This window comes from Urocitellus parryii, chromosome 4, assembly GCF_045843805.1.
Source record: "Urocitellus parryii isolate mUroPar1 chromosome 4, mUroPar1.hap1, whole genome shotgun sequence".
NCBI lineage: Eukaryota > Metazoa > Chordata > Mammalia > Rodentia > Sciuridae > Urocitellus > Urocitellus parryii.
In genome coordinates, this window is record NC_135534.1 from 83,167,417 (window position 1) to 83,187,070 (window position 19,654).

At 40.1% G+C, this 19,654-nt stretch overlaps 1 long non-coding RNA gene across 2 annotated transcripts in view; it reads right to left on the minus strand.

Annotated features, from left to right (window-relative positions):
- The window catches only part of LOC113187975 (uncharacterized), a 66,991-nt gene that overhangs the window by 16,243 nt on the left and 31,094 nt on the right, over window positions 1–19,654 (minus strand). Inside the window, exons 2-3 of one of the 2 annotated variants that reach the window (XR_003301482.2) lie at window positions 6,778–6,853; window positions 1,290–1,358 (exon numbers count right to left, since the gene is read on the minus strand). This is a non-coding gene — a long non-coding RNA (uncharacterized LOC113187975). The remainder of the gene's footprint in view (window positions 1–1,289; window positions 1,359–6,777; window positions 6,854–19,654) is intronic. The other variant, XR_003301481.2, reaches the window with a different exon arrangement.

Below are 19,654 nucleotides of genomic sequence, written 5' to 3' on the forward strand. Positions count from 1 at the left end.
GGTGCCATCATGTAACTGGCCCAGAACCACAAAGCCAGTAGGGGGTGGGGCAGAGTCAAACCCAGGCAGTCTAGTTCTACAGCCTGCTCATGACTACTAAGCTATGCTGAATTCTCTTCCAATATATATCCACATTTGTTTTAATACTCTTTAAATGTCATTTCTTCCAAATCTTTGGATAAAATGTGACCTTTGAGGAAGACATACCACACTCACCTTGTGGCTCTGCCCCCACGCCAGTGCCTTATAGTGCACCCTGGAGCTAGACAAATGCAACTTTGCCAGAACTCATCAGCCTGGCCAGGCATGGGCTAGCAGCCCCTTCCTCCCAAACATTGAAACAGCCCTCATATTCTTTTAGGCACGAACTTCATTAACAATCAAGATATCACAAGCACCAGTTGTTTGTAGCATCTTTAAAATGAAAAATCCATCCCTAAGCTAAATTATAGTACGTTAATTACAGAGCCTGGCTGATGACAGACACACTGAGAGGAAGACTGACTGAAGAGGCTGACTGAATTTACCAATAGGAAAAGCAGATGCACGAAAGACTACATATGTCTGGGTCTTCCTCCAATAAAGACACCAGGGTTGACCCTGACTAGGGATCAGTCTTGGGAAACTGGCAAGGAAGGATGCCCATCCACTCATTTTTTCAACTAATGCTTGCTGAGCACCAAGTGCTAGGGACTAATCACTCACCACATGCCAGACACTGATTAGCTGTTGTGAATATACAGATTGATTAATCGACTGGTCCACTGGATCATTCACTATACACCAAATACAAAGGAATCTCATCAATATGCTAGAGATATGTCCTGGTGGCAGAGATGGAAAAATGACCATACAACGTTCCTGATCTCATGAATCTCACTTTAGTTGAGGGACACAGACAACAAATAAATGTGCAAAATGTCAAGGGGCAAATGCTATGAAGGAAGACACAGCAGAGTAAGGTGGTACAGTAGGGATGTGCTGTGATATTGGGCAGAGGCCCAATAGGAATAAGGGCACAAGCTGGGAGATTGAGGGGAAGAGAGTGCCAAGGAGGAAAAGGCCCAGAGAGGCTTCAAGGAATAGCAAGGAGGGCCAGAGCAATTAGAGCAGATCTGTGCTTAGCAAAAGGGAGAAGTGAGTGGCTGAGATGATTAATCCAGAAGCCATTTTGCAAACCCACTGCTGACATCTCACAGTTTATCATTCACACATCACTATAGGCCTTTGATTCCCAACAAAATTGAAAAATTCTGCAAAACACAGCTAAGCTTCTATCAGATATTTACCCAGCAGTGTCTCAGTGTTCTCTGAAGTCTCCTAAGAGTGGGCTTTGGGGTAGGGAAAGGAGAATAACCCTGTTGGACAAAGAAGAGTTGTTGAAGTTAGTCTGTCAGTAACAAAGTGATATGATCTTTAATTTAAACTCCTTCTTGTTTGTTGGACTTAAAGCTAACTTATAAACTGCCTAGTCAGTGAGGACGATTTGGGCAGAGCACCAGATAGCCTTTGAGCACTGAAGACAGGTTTACTGATCTCACCATTTGTTCATCTAGGTACCCAAAGATATCCAGGTCAGTGATGACCTCAGTCCACACACACCACCATGGTGCCACCATTAACCCAGGTGAGCCCTGTTGCCACATTGACTCGGACTCCATCTTCCCCTCGCTACTCCCCCACTCCGTCATAGCTACCAGGGGCCAATCATTCCCCCCTGTACAGCTCTAGAAATCTGTATCCCATCACACCCAAATAAACAAAGCATGCACAGACACTATAATCACTTGCCTGTGTGTCCTCTGCCACCACTGAGTCCCCATCAGCCCTCATCCTAATGCCTTCAGCCTCCCGAACTCTTAATCGCCAGAAAGAATTTCAATGAAACCAAAATCTGATGTTGGTGTTCTAACTAAAAAGCCTCCAAGTCTCCATGGCTCCCCCTTGCCAACACAACACCGTGAGGATGTGGCCTGGCCTTTAAGGCCCTGCACATGATGAGCCAAACAGTGATTCCCAAACACATCCCACATGGTCACACTTCTGTTGGTGCACAGTAGGAGAACAAGCCAGATGTTCACTTACTTCCAAGGCTTCCCATCTTGGCACTTGCTCACTGATTTGAGCCTGTTCCTCTCACTAACACTGCCTAAGAAAGAAGTCTGGGGTTTTCAGAACCTAACCTTCCCTTCCCTACATTCTCCTCATCCCACCACTCCCTCAAACATGTCCCCCATCCTCTCATCCCCACAGCCCCATGTTTAGCTCTCATCTTTGTTCATGAGGATTTCTGCAAGAGCCTGCTAACCTGTGTTTCCCTCCTAAGCTTACCAACTTTCTCAAGCCCTAAGTGACGCAAACATTTCTAAATCCTAAAACCACTGTTCATGGAGGCAGAGTAAAGGATGCCACAACTTGCCTATCCCACACATTTTCCCTTATTACCAGCAAAAAGCAGTGTGGTAAGAAATGGAAAATCACTGTAGAAGCAGAGGTGAGAGCTGTATACCTCTTCTTTAGCAAATGGGTATGGATGACTAACCTAAACTTCATACATTAAAAGTCTAGTTACTGGAAACATTTTAGCCAAAAAAATATCCCTGGCATACATACACATTACTCTATACTGCAGGGTTAACAACCAACTAAATCATGTTAAGCTAATAATGAGAAAGCCAAGTTGACAGCAATTGATAATTAAGCATCTAGATTCCCAGCCATTACAAACTGTCACAAATTCATGGCCTCACTGACACTGCCCTGATAGCATGCTGTTTCCAAGATCTGCAGAAACTCCAAGCAGAGTGTTCATGCTAAGAGGGACCAGAGACACAACAGTGCTAAGCACAGCAAGGTCCTGGCCTCCCAGAGGAACACAGAATAGAGTCATCCAGAAACTCCAGCAGGGCACTAACAAGACCAATCACATTTCGGTAACTTCACATCTTTATGATTACTGGTAGCTAGCTGCAGTCATGTCTTATACTTGTGAGCCCAGAATTTTGAGTCTTATATCCACAAGAACTGATAAAAAGACTGACAGAAAAATCAGAATAGGATCACCACCCTTCAGGAGGTCTTAAGGAGTACTGTTCATGTCTACAGAATCCTGATTCTAAAAGACAAATCTGATCTAGCAACTCACTAGCATAAAATTCTACAGTGGTGTTCTTCTGGCCTGTGGAATAAAAACCAAAACCCCTGTTCAACCTGGTCCCCAAAGAAGGTCCTGCACAATCTGGCTCTAGCCCATAGTTTAGTGCTTACTACCCTCCCCCCATGACTGTCGCCACATGCCCTACCACCCTCCTCACAGTTTTCTGGGCATGACATGCTCTGGTTAACTTCCCTGGCCACCTAACTACACAGCTGTCTGAAATGCCCACATGCACTTCTTTCCCAACCCCTCCCACTTGACAAACACTTTGCTAAGACCCATTTCAAGGGTCACATGACTTTCTACTCCCCAAGATGAATGAGGGGTCCACATCTGTGCTTCCATGCATCTGGCAGAATCTGGACCACCCTGTTTACCACACAATTAAGAGTATAAGATCACCTTGTCTGATATTTTCATTACAATCTTTACTATAACTCATTAGGAAGCACAAATCAGAACCTAAAACATTTCAAATTCAAGATCGTAGAAAAGTTATCTTAATTTGAGGTCATGGTACAACAAAAATCCAGTTGGAATTCAGTTTTCCCACTAATTACCTTGAATAGAAGGCCTGGAGAGGGAGGGAGTGTCATTAACCAAGTTCATGCATGAGATGTGTGCTTATGTATGCACACCTCCTCAAACACACACAAGAGGAAAGCTCAAAGCAAAGATGACACGCAGGCTTTAGAATACAAGGAATGTGTTTAAAACAAAAGCTGTACACTAATTTTTAAGCTTTGTTTCTTTTTTCCTTTCCTCTGTAGAATAACAGTCTTTTCTACTAGCAGCCTAAAATCAAATTTCTTTCATGATTTCCTGAGCTAAGATGTTGGACATTTTTATATGTAAATATTTAGGTGAGGGACTACTTGGGGAGTACCAGAAGGCATTATAATTTTATTTGATTACACATTTGTTATTAATTTATTAAAGTTCCAAATGAAATTGCATCCCACCTGAGTTCTAGGAGTTGATATTCTGGGATTTAAAGGAATAATTCACTCCCTATTCTACTTCCCAAAACACAATATCCATTCGAAGTACATCTTTGAGAACCTCATGGCTATTTATTGCATTTAGAAAATCAAAGTCATTGCAATCTTCCAAAGAAGTCAAGAGTGAAGGGAAATAGTCTCAGAAGCTATAACAATATGAAGCCAACAGAGCTGTGGAGTACACAGCTAGGCTGGGGCCAGACCATGCAGTCCTCTTCACAGGCCATGCAGGGCATATGGGCTTCACCCAAGTGCAGTAGGAGGTCACTGACAGGTTTTGAGTAGACCATGTGGAGTGAAATCATATGACAAGTATATTTTAATAATTAACTAGGCTACCACCAATTCAAAGGCCTTGGTGATAACCTAGGTAAATGATGATGCTGGCTTGGAGGTGGGAGGGCAGTGGATGGATTCAAGATCCACTTTGGAAGAAGCATTGTTAGAACTTGATCATTTGAAGGAAGAGAAAGGTAAATATTAACATTTAACTCCCAGGTTAGAGCCTGAAAAGTGAATTAACAACTGTATACCTTAATGAGATGGAGGGGAGGAAGTAGGTCCAGAAAGGGGCTAATGGTAGAAGATGAGCAAGAGTCAAAACTTTGACACAGTAAGCTTGAGGTGCCCAAGTGAAAGCCATGTTTGCTTACTGCTATAAAAGGATTAAAAAGTACTGCACAACACAGAGGAGTCAGGTGGAATGATGGGCACCTGGTCCTCACTGGGAACTCTCATGGTGCTTGAATGTCCTACCACTGTGCCAACTCAAGTTGGGGTATGGCCACAGAAGGAGCTTATGGCACCAAATTCAGTCAGGACATACACAGTCGCTTTTACTATGATCCTTAGTAACAAAATACCAGCCTTGGGATTAAGAACACAGTTAAATGGTATTTTCATCTAGAAGTGTGTGGCCAGACACACTTTCTTTAAGACTTAAGTTTTAGGTTTGCTAATTTTTTCTTTTTTTTCTTTCAATACTGGGGATTGAGCCCAGGGTCATTCTGACTGGACTCAAATTTAGATCCTCCCACCTCAGCCTCCTGAGTCACTGGGACTATAGGCCTGCATAACCTTTCCTGGCTAAGATTTCCCAGTTTCCTGATGCTGATGTTTAAGGATTCCCAGTAAAAGGGAATATCAGTATTTGGTCTTGGTCCCTGACACTTATACACTTGGGAGTACCATACTATCTAGAGGATTCCAGGATAGAGTCTCCCATAGGAAATGTTAATCCAAGGTGGTAGTACAAGAAAACCTCTCAACAAAAATGGTCACAGAGGATGGCCTATTTTACATGCAATGGTTTACCCAAATCAGGTCCCAGTCTTCAGGCATTACACCCGTTTCTAGACTAGAATCTGGGTTTTTATTATGATGGGTCTATTTTCTAATTTCCCCATCAAAAGCAAATCAAAATGTCAGTTCACAATCTGCTTTCTAATTAAAAGTCGAGCTATTTTTTTTAAAAAAATCACATTTAACTAAACAATTCCACATGGCAATCCCACTGTGCTCTGCCACCTTGACTGATAGATAGAACAACTTGCCTTATTTAAATATCATTATCATTAGATACAACTAGAGTAAGCTGATTGAATTCTTGTTTAGTATCATCCAGTTTACTCATAGAGTAAGATAATGCAGCATTTAAGTAAAATACATTTCCTGCATTCAAGAAAACCCTCACAGAAAAAAGCAAAAAACCACTTTCAATACTGACTGGAAGGTCCCCAGGAGGAATATGCCTTCTTATGCAAGAAAGCTAACTGGTTGGAGTGTGGGAAACACCAGGGTTATATTGCATTTCTCAACAGAAAGTCAAGACTATTTCTGAAAGGAACACTAAGGTGGGTAAAGGACAGAACTTCCAGGTTTTGTGGCAACAGCAGTTTGCCACAGTTTCCAGAGGGAAAAATCAGGATATCACATGGGAGGTAAAAAGTGAATTCAGTTCACATTGGCTTGTGACTTTATACAAGACACTGAGCTTCTGAGTTTGTTTCCTGACTCTGAAAATGAGAAGTGACCAAATACTTGGTAGAATAAGAAAATCTGACATGTGTAGAAACACAAAAGGGAAACCATTTTACAAATGTAAAAGACAAATGCAATTACCTTGGGGCAGGAAAGATTGGGACAAGTCTTCCAAGAAAATGGTAACCAAGAAAACCAATGAAGTGCAAAAGGATCTTCTTTGGGATATTTAACAGGTGCATGAACAGTCTGAGAAATGCAATCTGCTAACTAGTTCATTTAACTCAAAAAAGGTTTTGGTGCAGAAAGATGGGTAAAAATGCAACTGTTCATTGACTAAAGTAGCACAGGGGTTCATATGGATGTAAAAGGCAAGCCAGGCAGCAGAGAAGAGCAGCCATAACCACAGCAAGACCAGAACCCCACCACAAGACCCCTCCTCATGCAACTCCCATTTGACACCAGCCAAAGGACACAGAGGTAAGCTGGGGAGGCACCTGAAAAGGTCTTTGAGGATAAATAGGAAAATGGCCAGAGAGAAGAAGTAAAATATTACATACACAAAAGGGCACGTTTCAGGAATAACAAAGACAGTTATATCTCCCCAAAGATGAATTTCCCCTATAAGAGAATTTTTACCTTGTCTTCAAATTCAAGAATCACTGTTTCAATAATTTCAGCAAAATGATTTCCAGTAAAGGTATCTTGAATATTCCTGTTGAGAAATTAAAATAAGAGGTATAACAGGTACATGGGTAGGGAATACCCCTCCATAGACCCCTTCTTTGGAACCCCTATCAATACACGGCTCCCCTCCTCAAGAAACTGGCAGGGGATGAACATCTACCACCACTGTCAGCCACCCTGTCCCCATCAGACAGAATGAGAATCATGCAGCCCCTAAATTAGAGGGGTATTCCTGCTCCAGTTCCCAGCAGGAATGGTCAAGCATTCCTGAGCAAACCATCCCCTAACTTAAGCTGGCAAGAGAGCACTTCTCTTTCCTATGACCAACAAACACCAATTTTAAAATGAGAGATCCAGAGTCAGGTCTCAAAAAAGAAATGAAAGTGAAGGAGACTCAAGATGGCGAGCTAAAGGGAAGTTGCATTCCTTGGCTCCATGACCTAGGATTCAAGCAGTGGGAATACTTTTGCTCTGTGAGTTATTAGAGAATCCTGGACAACTGCACCCATCAGGACGCCCAGCCAGCACACCCATGCAGACCCCCCATCTACCACCATGGCACTCTCCCAGTCGCCTCCATCTTGGGACACTGCAACCCAGTCCCCTCCACATGGTAGCCTGCACCTGGGGACACTGGACAGGATGTAAAAGCCCAGCCAGGCAGCAGAGAAGAGACAGCCGCCCACTGTACCACTACACACCATAGAGCTGCATCTCCAAACATGTAGCCCACTGCCACTGCCCAGCCATCTCTAAAAGCGGACACCTCCATCTTGGGACACCTTCATCAGCATCTTGGGTTATGCTCACTACCACCATCTCCATATTTAGTTGGAGCAACTCCCATCTTGAGATACTGGCTGGGACCCAAAAGCAATATTAAGGTACCAACAGTCCTCCAACCACCCTGCGCCCCCCCACCCCCCACCCGCACATAGCCACTACCCTGCACAGTCCTTGCAGCTATGTGGCCAGCCAGTAGCTTGCAAAGCCTGGTATTAATCTGCCCAATACAAAACAGCTCTCTGCAATAGGTACACAGGCCCCAGACCACAGTCCAACAGGACCTCAGAGAAAGAGGTTTCTGATTGGGAAGTAGAAAGGGAGGAGGTGAGTGTGAACAGTTTGAAGACTAAATTAGAGACCAGGAATCGTGGAGTCAGTCTACAGGGGATATAAAGGGATAAGACCAGGTATCCACATCACACAAGTGGGCTCCAAAGGAGATCCTTGGATGCAGTCTTCCAATTAGGAACAGGAAAAGCTATATCCCACCTCCAGGAGCTCCACCCCCAAGACCAACCCTCCCACCCTAATAACCTTCACCATCCTGAGGGTGGAGATACCAGCAAACAACAGACAGCCCCACCTACCAGGTGAGAAGGAAAGCAAAGAAGATACTGAACTTCAACAGAAACAATCCCTTAATTTTCCTTAGAGATTTGTTTTTCTTTCTTTTCTTTCTTTCTTTTTTTTTTTTTCATTTCTCTCTCTCTCTTTTCCTGCCCTCACATCCCAAACATTTGTGAAAGCAAGTACTTTTCATGCATTAGGCTACTGAAGACTGGGATGTGTGAATAGTATATTGCAGTTATGTTGTATAGTCTTCAATCTTTTATTTTCTTTTTCTTGATTTTTTTGTACTCTATTTTCTTCCCACTTACTTGTCCCCATAGTCTCTTTCTCTTTTCTCCTGCTACCAGCCAACTTCCTTTGATTCCTCTTTCACACTTCCTAAGATCTAACACCTCTAATCCTCACCTCCTAAATCCTTAACATCTCATCCTATACCCCCAAATTCACTCTTTATCCACCATTAGAAACTGTAGACCCTTTTGCAAACCTACTGTTTATATTGTATATAATTACTGAAATCACCATTTCTGTCTATTGCTACAAAACTGTAACATCATAATAGGAGCTATTTGGTTTAAGGCTTTGTTTGCATTGGGATCTGTTAATATTGATCTTCCCCTTAAAGAAGAGGTATTAGAATCCTTCAGGGACACTATAAGTGTACAAGGTAAAAAGTGCAATATCTCAGATCCATACCACTAGAGGAGAAGACACATGAACAACATGAAAAAACAAGGGAAGAAAGTCTCTAAACAAACCAAGATACTACATTATTAAAATCCATGGCCAGCACAGAAGAAATGTCAGAGGAGTTCAGGAGGTATGTAATTAAAATATTCTGCAAATTAAAGGATGATATAAGAGAGCAAACACAGGCAATAAAAGATCATTTCGATAAAGAGCTACATACGCAAATACAGGAAGCAAAAGCTTACTTCAATAAGGAGATAGAAAAGACCAAATTTAAGAATTATAAAGATAGAAAAAGACATAGAGATATAAACCAAAGGAATGAACAATAAATTCAATGAAATAATATCAGAAAAATTTTCCAAACCTGAAGAATGAATTGGAAAATCAAATACAAGAGGCTTGCAGGACAACAAGTATACAAGATCACAACAGATCCACACCAAGCCATATTTTAATAAAAATGCCTAGCATACAGAATATGGAGAGAATTTTAAAAGCCACAAGAGAAAGAAATCAGATTACATATTGGGGGGAACCAATTAGGATCTTTGCAGATTTCTCAACACAGACCCTCAAAGCTAGGAAGTCCTAGAACAATATATACCAAGCTCTGACAGAAAACAGTTGCCAACCAAGAATCTTATATACAGCAAAATTAAGCTTCAGATTCGATGATGAAATAAAAACCTTACATGATAAACAAAAGTTAAAAGGAAGCTGCACCACAGAACATCTTTGGCAAAATATTCCACGAAGAGAGAATGATAATTAGCAAAGGGAAGCACCATAGTAAAGGAAAAGCCAATCAAAGGAGAAACCAAGTCAAGTTAAATAACAAAAATAAACCAAAATGACTGGGAATATAAACCATGTCTCAATAATAACCCTGAATGTTAATGGCTTAAGCTCAAAAGACATAGACTGGCAGGTTGGATTAAAACAACAACAACAATATGCTGCTTTCAAGAGACTTGTCTCAAAGGAAAAGACATCCACAGACTGAAAGTAAAAGATTGGGAAAAAAAACATACCACTCACATGGACTGTGTAAACAAGCAGGGGTTTCTATCCTCATAAAGGATAGTAGACTTCAAGCCAAAGTTAGTCAAAAGGGATAAAGAAGGACATTTCATACTGCTTAAGGAAACCATACATCAACAAGACATAACAATCCAAACACATACAAAATATTTTATCCATCAATGAGTGGACACATTTTCTACTCAGCAGCACATGGATCCTTCTCTAAAACAGACCATATATTATGCCACAAAACAACTCTTAGCAAATATAAAAAAAAAAAAATATGAGTTACTACCCTACATTCTATCAGATCATAATGGAATAAAATTAGAAATCAACAATAAAACAAAAATTAGAAGCTACTACAACACATGGAGACTAAATAATATGCTATTGAATGAACAATGGATAGCAGAAGACATCAGAGAGGAGATTGAAAAATTCTTAGAGGTAAATGAAAACACTGATACCACATAGGAAAATCTCTGGGACACTATGAAGGCAGTACTAAGAGGAAAGTTCACTGCATGGAATTCATTCCTTAAAAGAAGAAAAAGTCAACAAATAAGTGACCTAACATTACATCTCAAAGTCCTAGAAAAAGAAGAATAAATCAACATCAAAAGTAGAAGAAGACTGGAAATAATAAAAATCAGAGCTGAAATCAATGAAAATAAAACAAGTGAAAAAATTAACAAAAAATTGGTTTTTTGAAAAAAATAAATAGAATTGATAATCCTTTAGCCATGCTAATGAAGAGAGAGAGAGAAAAAAAACTTGGATTACTAAAATCTGTGATAAGAAAGGAAATATCATGATGGACACTACTGAAATACAGAAGATAATTAAAAACTATCTTGAAAATTGATACTGTAATAAAATAAAAAATATCAAAGACATCAACAAATTTCTAGAGTCATATGATCTACCCAAACTGAATCAGGATGATATATGCAAGTTAACAGATCAATTTCAAGCAATGAAATACAAGGCGCCATCAAAAGCCTACCAACCAGGCTAGGGATATAGCTGGTAGAATGTTTGCCTCGCATGCACAAGGTCCTGCACAAGCCTACCAACCAAGAAAAGCCCAGGGTCAGAGGACCAGAGGAATTCACAGCTGAGTTCTACAAGGCCTTCAAAGAAGAATACAAATACTCCTCAAATTATTCCATGAAACAGAAAAAGAGGAAACCCTTCCAAACTCATTCTATGAAGCTAGTATCACCCTGATACCAAAACCAAACACAGACACATCAAGGAATCAAAATTTCAGACCAATATCTCTAATGAACATAAATGCAAAAATTCTCAATAAAACTCTGGAGAATCACATACAAACATATATTTTTAAAATAGTGCATGACAATCAAGTGGGGTTCATCCCAGGGATGCAAGGTTGGTTCAACATACAGAAATCAATAAATCTAATCCATTACATCAATAGATTCAAAGATAAGAATTACATGATCATCTCAATAGATGCAGAAAAAGCATTCAACAAAACACAGCACCTCTTCAAGTTCAAAATACTAGAAAAAATTAGGGATAATAGGAAAATATCTCAACATTATAAAAGCTACCTATGCTAAGCCCCAGGCCAACATCATTCTAAATGGAGAAAAATTGAAAGCATTCCCTCTAAAAACTAGAACAAGACAGGGATAGCCTCTTTTACCACTTCTACTTAACACAGTCCTTGAAACTCTAGCCAGAGCAATTAGAAGAAAGGGATACAAATATGAAAAGAACTCAAACCATCAATATTTGACAATTATAAGATTTGATACTTAGAGTTCTGAAGAATTCCATCAGAAAACTTCTAGAACTAATAAATGATTCAGCAAAGTAGCAGGCTAAAAAATCCACACCCATAGATCAAATGCATTTCTGTACATCAGTGACGAATCCTCAAGAGAAATGAGGAAAACTACCCCATTCACAATAGCCTCAAAAAAAAAAAAAACCCCACAAATTTGGGAGTCAACCTAACAAAAGAGGTGAAATGACTACAGAACACTGAAGAAAGAAATTAAAGAAGATCTCAGAAGATGGAAATATCTCCCCTGATCTTGGATAGACAGAATTAACATTGTCAAAATGACCATACTACCAAAAGCACTATACAGATTTAATGCAATTCCAATCAAAATCCCAATGACATTCCTCATAGAAACAGAAAAGGCAATCATAAAATTCATCTGGAAAAATAAGAGATCCAGAACAGCCAAAGCAATCCTTAGCAAGAAGAGTGAAGCAGGTGACATCACAATACCAAACCTTAAACAATATTACAGAGCAATAGTAACAAAAACAACATGGAATTGGCACCAAAATAGACTTGTAGACCAATGGTACAGAATAAAGGACACAGAGATTAACCCACATAAATACAATTATCTCATACTAGACAAAGGTGCCAAAAACATATTTTGGAGAAAAGAGAGCCTCTTCGACAAATGGTGCTGAGAAACCTGTAAATCCATATGCAACAAAATGAATTTAAGCCCCAATCTGTCACATGCACAAAACTTAAATCAAAGTGGATCAAGGACCTAGGAATTGGACCAGAGACCCTGCACCTAATAGAAGAAAAAAGTAGGCCCAAATCTTCATCCATGTAGGATTAGGTCCTGACTTCCTTAACAAGGCTCCTAAAGCACAAGAAACAAAATCAAGAATCAATAAATGGGACAGATTCAAACTAAAAAGCTTCTTCTCAGCAAAAGAAACAATCAATGAGGTGAAGAGAGCGCCTACAAAATGGAACACTAATCTCCAGGATATACAAAGAACTCAAAAAACTTAACACCAAAAAAACAAATAACTCAATAAATGGACTAAGGAACTGAACAGACACTTCTCAGAAGAAGATATACAATCAATCAACAAACATATGAAAACATATTCAACATCTCTAGTAATTAGAAAAATACAAATCAAAACTACGATTTCATCTGACTCCAGTCAGAATGGCAGTTATCAAGAATACACGCAACCATAAGTGTTGGCGAAGATGTGGGGAAAAAAGGCATACTCTGACATTGCTAGTGGGACTGCTAATTGGTACAACCAATCTGGAAAGCATTATGGAGAGTCCCTAGAAAACTCCAAATGAAACCTCTATTTGACCCACCTATCCCACTCCTCGATTTATACCCAAAGAACTTAAAAATAGCCTACTACAGTGACCCAGCCACATCAATGTTTATAGCAGCACAATTCACAATAGTTAACCTGTGGAACCAAGCTAGATGCCCTTCAATAGATAAACAGATAAAAAAAAACTATGATATATATACATAATGAAATACTACTCAGCATTAAAGAGAATAAAATCATGGCATTTGCAGGTAAATGGATGAAGTAGGCTGCTGAAGTAGGCCAATACCCCAAACCAAAGGCCAAATGCTTTCTCTGATAAGTGGATGCTGATCCATAATGACGGTGGGGCTGGGGGTGGGGTGTGCATAGGAGGAATGGAGGAACTTTGGATAGGGCAAAGGGGTGGGAAGGAAAGGAGGGGGTTTGGGGGGTAGAAAAAATGGTGGAATGAGATGGAAATCACTACCCTAGGTACACATATGATAAGACGAATGGTGTGACTCTACTTCGTGTACAACCAGAGAAATGAAAAACTGTGCTCCATTTGTATACTATGAATCAAAGTGCATTCTGCTGTCAATGTATAACTAATTAGAATAAATAAATAAATAGAAATAAAAGTGAAGGGTAAAGGAATAATGCCTTGGAAAAAATAAGAGGTGAGAGAAAGTACTATGGGCCCCTGAATTAATGTCCCATAATATCTGGGAGAAGAAGAGAGAGATGTGTGAGACTCAAGAGTGTAGACCCAGCAAAGTAATTCATAAATCCCAGTGGCATTAAACATTAAGATGGAGGCCCAGATCCCAAGTAGGAAAGGGCTTGTGATGCCAGCATTATCTGTAACAAAGCAAGTGAGAATTTCATTGAAAATACAAATGCAGCAGAATCTGAAACATGTCTATAGCAAGCAAGGATCAACTGAATCATGATATGATGCCCATCATTACTAAAATAAGAAGTGTGACAATTCAAAGGTAATTTTTGGTTTACTGCACTTCCTTTTCTTCCTTTTTAATTAATTTTTTGTCTTAAACAATAAATATTTCACTTAACCCTGGTTTGGTGGTCATTTAGTGCTAGTTCAGCTGGGAAGTTCTCCTTCTGGTCTTGCCTGGTTTGCTTAGATGGCCACAGTCCTCTGGCAGCTCAACCTTTTGAGTGTTGTTTTTTTTGGTTTTGGGTTTTTTTTTTTTTTTTTTTTAGTTGTTGATGGACCTTTATTTTGTTCATTTATTTACATGCAGCGCAGTGCCTCACATGCTAGGCAAGTGTTCTACCAGTGAGCCACAAACCCAGTCCTATCTTTGAGTATATTTAGTAAATGTAAACATGTTTCCATCAAAAATGTTAAAGATATATGGCAACCCCTATCACCTTGCCATATTTTTCCACTAGTTCTTGCATTAGTCAACCACAAATTCACCTCTGTGAGGCTTCAAAAACCTCACCTCTCCTAGTCCCATTGGGGAACAATGACTTAGGTAAAATGCAGAGTTTAAGGTACACAAAAGAGAGGGCTGGAAGGAAAGGGCTAGATAGGAGAAGGGAGTCATCATGAATGCCAAGTTAAGGAGTTGGGACCTTAATTGAGCAGCATAAGAAGTCAACATGCCTGGAGTCTAGTCCCTATTCTCTAAGAAATAATTACCATTCTGAAAAGAGAAAGTTAAAATTAGACTCTAAAGAGAAGATATGACCCCTACCACAAACACTAGAGCAATGGGCTGGAAAATAAATGCATGGAAAGTCCTCAATGACCTCCCAGCTTGACATGGCAGTTGCTTGCTGCTGCTACTGGCTCCCTAGCTGCAGCAAAGGCACCAAAAGCTTTCCCTGCTTTCTGGCCTCCTGAATAGTAAGCTCCAGGGGTTCACTGGAGTCTGGGGTTCACTGGAGCTTCCGTTTTCACTCAGCAGAGTAGAGAACAGGGATACCAGCTGGCCAGCAGAACAGGCCTAAGGGCAGTTCTACTGTCTACTCATCCAGACTCAGCTCTGTCTATCCATCCAAGCAGCAAAGACACATGCTGCTCCGACCCCAGCCCTACCATGGCCTCTCTCTGGGCCTCTCAGATTCCTTAGCCATAAAACAAGGGAGAGAAAATAAACTGTAGAATTCAAAGGGTGGTCTCAAACCAGTGCCATCTACCAACTCTGTGTTGCTGATTCATGACAAGGACAGAAATTAAGCTTTAACAACAATGGTATGGCTACCCAGTTACATACATAATCCATGGAACTGTCTTGAACTTGGCAGACTGGTATGCAAGTTTCCTGTGGCTATCAAAACAAACTCCAACTAAGTGATTTCAAACAGCAGAATTTACTCTCTCACAGTTCTGGGGACCAGAAATCTGAAATCCAGAGACAGGTAATACCATGTTCTTAGAGGCTCTGAGGAGAATCCCTTCCCTGCCCTGTCCTTGCCAACTTCTGGGGCTGCTGACAGTCAATGGCTTGTGGCTGCAAAATTCCCATCTTTGCCCCATCTTCACATTGCCTTCTCTCTGTGACCCCTGCATTGCCTCCTATGAACGCATGTGATGGCACTTAGGATTGATCTTATTCAAGATCCTTACTTAATAACACCTACAAAAACATTTTTTCCAGTTATAGTAACATTTATAGATTCCAGGAATCAGGACACGAATATATCTCTTAAGCCCAGAACTGATCTAGGTATTCCTGAATTCATGTGTGAAAAGCTTTCCTTTGTATATACTGTACATTCATATCAATTAACTACTGGAGAAAATGAAATCACTATGCTGATTTCCAAATAGCTTGAACAGCAGTGGGTCTCTGATGTGGGTCCCTGTGAGCAGACATGCTGTAGAGCCATACTGTGGATCCCTGGTCTTCCTCTACCACCCAGAGTCCAGGGATAGGCAGGACAGACTGCAATGGACTCCCCAGGGAAAGAAAGCAGGCTACAGGAGGCAGGTCTGGTCTCCCAGATAACTGGCAGGCAATGAAGGGGCTGCCCTCTCCCACTCCAGACTTCTATGCCTCATATGCCTTTAGTTATAAAGTGATTAAATCAAACTGTTTTGGGGTCAAGTGTGCCTCCCTCATCCCATCAAACACTTAGAATTTTAAATACGTAAAGTCTGAAAACAGAAACAAAACTATGTATTGAAATCCTCATGTATCTAGCATTGCTCTGCTACTAAAATATCCTCTCCCCCAACACCCCACTGCCTAGCCTCAAAAACACTCAGGAAGTTTCCACCTTCAGAACAGAATGGAGAAGGCATTTGGAAACTTGACAAAGGAAGGATTTCATTTCTCATTACAAGTTTTCCAGCCTTTCAGAATCCTCCTTGCTAAAGAAGCCACTGTGTTTCAAGTCCCTTTGCCATGTTACACTTCAGCCTTACAGGAAAGACTATGTCAAGTACCTGGGAATGTTTAAATGATAATATTCAATAATAGCCATGGCCACAGTGAAACCAGCCCTCTCTTCACTAACTGCTGATAGGAGTGAAATAGGCACAGTCCTGCTGGAACTGACTTAGCACAATCTTATTAAGTGGCTTCAAGTTGTACACACCCTTGGACACTGATTCCATTTCCAGAATTCTACACTAGGGAATGAATCTGAAATGGAACAAAACGGAATGCTCAAAGATATCCATAGCAGCCTCATATATGACATAAAAAGCTGAAAACAGATTTTGTCAAAAATAGAAAATGATTAAATTAATCCTTATATCAATTCAGGGAAGTAGGTGTTTTTACTCCCACTTCACAGATCTGAAAAATTGGAAGCACCAAGAGTTGTGACACTTGTTCAAGGTCATCCTACTCCTAAGAGATGGCACTGGAATTTTTTTTTTTTTTTTGAGGTAGGGTAGGTACCAAGGAACTACTGAGCTATATTCCTAGCCCTTTATTGTTTTTATTTTGAAACAGGGTCTCACTAAGTTGCTTAGGGCCTTGCTAAGTTGCTGAGGCTGGCTTTGAACTTGCAATCCTCTTGCCTCAACCTACCAAACTGCTGGGATTACAGGTGTGTGCCACTACACACAACTGGCACTAGAATTTGAGCCCACACAGTCAACTCCAGAGTGTGTGCTCTTACACTTTGTGGTAGGCTGAATAATGATCCCAGAGCCATCAGGTCCTAACCCTGAAACCTGTAACAATTACTTTATATGGAAAAATGTACTTTGAAGACATGATTAAGTCAGTTACATTGAAACAGAGATACCCTTCATTTTCTAGTTGGGTTCTAAGTGCAAGGGTCCTCATAAGAAAGGTAAGTTTTGTATTTTTTTAACCCCATCCTCCCTTCACTCATGTACACAAAAGTGGCTATGAACACAGAAGAGGAGACTGGAGTGCTGGGTGACATGCCAAGGAATGCCAGCAACTATCCGAAGCTGGCAGGGAAAAGAATGGATTCTCTCCTAGAGCCTCTGAAGAGAGCAGAGTGCCTGCACCTTGATTTGGGATGTCTGACTTCTAGGATTGTGAGGGAATAAATTTCTGTTGTTTTAAGACACTCCGTTTACAAAAATTTGTTGCAGCCGCGACAGGCAATTCATACAAGCTCCTGTGCTACACTACTCTCAATACAGGAGAAAATATTCATAAGTTAAATGGAAAAAGTAGAAATCAGAATTTATACACAATGATCTTAATTATGCTGTAAAAATATATGCAAATACAACAAAAATGTTTGTAGTGATTATCTTTGAATAGTCAAATTATGGGTAATTTTCAGCATTATGCGTTTTGATATTTTTCCAAATTTCTATAATTAGTGTGAATTATTTTACAAAGAAAAAAGTTATCTTTTTTAAAATTAGCAATTCAAGACATTTCTGGAACTCTAACTCAATCACAAAGATTAGAAATCAAGAGATCCAAAACTCCCTAATAATTGTTTTAATTCAATCTCAAGCAACACCTGAAATAATCAGCAACCCAGATGCATGTTTTTCTCTAAGTGACTCCACTCACCCCTTCTCTCAAAAGCCTATTAGTTTTCAGACTCTGGCAGCGCATAATGAGGCTGAAGGAGTTTCACGCTTTAAAGCAAGAAGATAACCTGAGATGGTAAATGTCTTCCTGCCTACCTGACTGCATGTGGTAGTGGAGAGAGAAGAATCTTACGTATTCCCAGAGTTCATCCAGCCCACAGTCTGTAGCTACACACAAAGAACCAAAAGCACCAGTGAATAAATATGTAAATGTTCGATTTCTCTGTAGGTGACTTCATGGAATGAAACATCAAATTACACATGACCCTAACCTTACAAAATTCCTGACTCCGGGGCTATTCTATTGCAAAACTCTTCTGCTATCATCTGTCCAGGCAGTCATAAGTCCAAAGGCCAATTTCACTATGTTAACAACACATCCTCTGATTAAATCTGTTCATATAAATAATGTTAACATCTTCCCCTAAATGTGGGTAATACTAGACCAAAATAGAAAACAGCACATGTGTGGTATTTCTTTATATGAAGGTCACTGGTTCCTTCTAAGATGGGGCCAGGTCAGAACAAAGGAGCATGAAACACACACTGTGTGGTTTCAGTCCACCCAGTACAACACAGGGAGTTAGAGGTGATAAGACTACAGTACAGGGTATGTCCTGCAGCCCCAGGTTTCCTAAACACATTTATGTATTCTTCACTTTGATAATCAACATATACAGCACCTACTATGTGTCACGCACTATATGGAGGTTGTCTCACATTTTAAAACATATCTCCAATGCTACTCAAGGATGGAGGAGTTGGGCAACAGGTGACCCTCTCACTGATCTTCAGTCATGTGAACCACAAGGATACCAGCATTAATGTTGAGAGGAAGACTCAAGTCAATCAAAAACCAAATTATGTAGCAATGTGTTCTTCCTACAAACCATTCTCAGAACACTGGTAATTTCAGTGATTAGTTAACGAATATTGGAATCTCCCACTTAAGCACCCACTTCATACAAAGAGTGTTAACACTTTCCTATTTTTTTCCACTTACCATTGTATTTCCACACTTAGCAGTGTCTACCTTAAGAGGTACTCATCAAATAGCTGAAATATAAATTTAATGCAAGAATGAATGTGGAGAGTTAACTTCCTCATCTGTTAAAATGGAAAAGCCAGGAGGCATGATTACTTCCCAAGAAAATGCTAAAGACTAATCCTCTGAGTGATGATATGAAAAGAGGGTTCACAAATGATTCAGCTTGAGAAATGCTTTGTTTTGTTGCCTCCTACCCCTCTTAAGGATTTACAATGTACATTATACAATAAAGAATCTGGAAACTCCTTCAATTAGGAACCTATTTGAGCATTCCCCAAATCCTTTTGTGCTTTCACTTGCTGATATCACAGAAAACCAGTTCTAAAGAAATGATGGGAATACTAACCCAACCTCTTCGTCTGTTTCAAAAGTATTTAAGTCTTTATTAAGCCCATATAATGATGAAAATGATGATAATAAAGATAACTAACATGGAACAAGTGATTACCCGTACCAGTCATAGTACTCAGTGTTCCTCCCCCCAAGATAAATATGAAACTTGGCTCAGTCTATTAGAAGAGACCATTGCAGACAGGATTATAACCAATATTAGTTGGTACATACACAAAAACACAGATTCATACATGTATATAAACACATACTTATGTATATAT